Source organism: Eurypyga helias, unplaced genomic scaffold, assembly GCF_000690775.1.
Source record: "Eurypyga helias isolate BGI_N326 unplaced genomic scaffold, ASM69077v1 scaffold5542, whole genome shotgun sequence".
Lineage (NCBI taxonomy): Eukaryota > Metazoa > Chordata > Aves > Eurypygiformes > Eurypygidae > Eurypyga > Eurypyga helias.
Window position 1 is genome coordinate 133,273 of NW_010233963.1, and position 1,763 is coordinate 135,035.

Below are 1,763 nucleotides of genomic sequence, written 5' to 3' on the forward strand. Positions count from 1 at the left end.
AGGTCTAGCTGCCTTTGGAGGAAGTTTGAGTTGAAACGGGGGATCATTTTTCTGGAATGCAGATTTTTAACACTGTATAAATATCAGCTTCTTTATTTACTAAAGCAAAAAGATATCAAACTGAACAAACCTACACACTACACGAACAACTTTATTTACTATACATAAAAGAAATTTAAGAAACTGTAATAAAAATGGCTGACCTTCATAGTTTATGAGATTCATTTCTGTCTTTAATTGGGAAGCTCAAAGAAAGTTTTTGAGCTTTTAAAGAAAGAAAAAAAAGGCTGGCAAAATATCTTTAAAAAAAAAAAGAGAACCATGAGAGAAATATTTGGTGGACTTTTTTTCCTAATTCAGCCTTTAAAGGATGCCTTTTTACGTACCTCCTGCAAACAAAAAAAATATAATTTAATGCATCTCAAAAATATTTAAAAGAAAGTCGTTGAAAAGCACTGAATAATCTGAAAGGAACTGCCAAAGTACATGTCCACATAAAATGCAACAGAGCAGAGTCTTAATCTGACAAGCACTTTAGGTATCATCCTACTATAAATACATTAAAGTGAAAAAATAATTAAACTATTCAGGATCAAGTAACAAAAAAAACCACACCATCAAAATGGGACTAAATAAGTCAAAGTTTGTCAAGTAACCTGACACTTAAATTTTAGACCTGTTACTGATATGTCGTATGCCAACTTACTCTAAGACAATCATGCAAATGGAAGAAATATTTTCTCAAGTCAGAGATTATCTTTTCAAATTTTGGCCCCAAGGCATAATTCTCCACAAAGGTGAACAGTGCTCAGTGTATAATGAAGTTGCTTGGCAATTTAATTATTTTATAAATGCTTGAGTTTGGCCTTGCAAGGCCAAATAATTATGCTGCAAATAGGTAGTATTAGGAATGCCCTACTCAGCTTCTTCAGTCATGTAAATAATCAGCTCACCTCAGAAAGCAAGGTTAGGTGAGGACCCTTACAGCAACGTGCCAAACAGCAGGTCATATGTATGTGTATACTCACACCACCATTATATTTCTATTCAACATACATTTTAGTAAGAGTGCCTGCCAGTGCTCTATCAGACTCAATACTGTTATTGAAAAGTGACAAAATACTCCTCCTTAGAGGAACACAAAATTGACAGTAGGCCATTTCAGATGTCTCCCTCACTTCCCCAAGAAATAAATCACATACATATGTGCTACTGGAGTCTGTCTACCTCAGGTAAGTATGAAGTCTCTCCTGGACAAAGCAGAATAACTCAGTATTATCAGAGTCCCTTTTAACTGTAAATTTTCAAAGTAAAATGTAATGCAATATTACCCTTCTAAGCCCCCCGACAGATGGTTCTAATGCCAGTTCTGCTGTCACTTCCCCAGAAGAAGAAAACTTACGGTGGCACGCAAATCAAATTTATTCGTAAATAAGTACTTGTGAATAACACACTCTGAGTTAAAGCAGTAAGTGAACTTACACATGAAGCAAACAGTGAGAAGGGAACAGAGCACAACAGGTTTTATTATAGGCCATTATTATGCAGATCACATTAACTAACTGTATAGCTATGTAACAGACCTGTGGCCCAACGTGAAGTGAAATTCCGCAGTCTGAATAAAAATTCAAACAGCAAAAATTTTTTTCTTTTTTTACCTTTAAGAAACGCATTGACCAGCCTGGCACAGTCGCACGATGTGGGTAATACTCAAAACCATTCACTGCTTTCAAGTTATTTCTCCCCACAGGCATTCTCTAAAC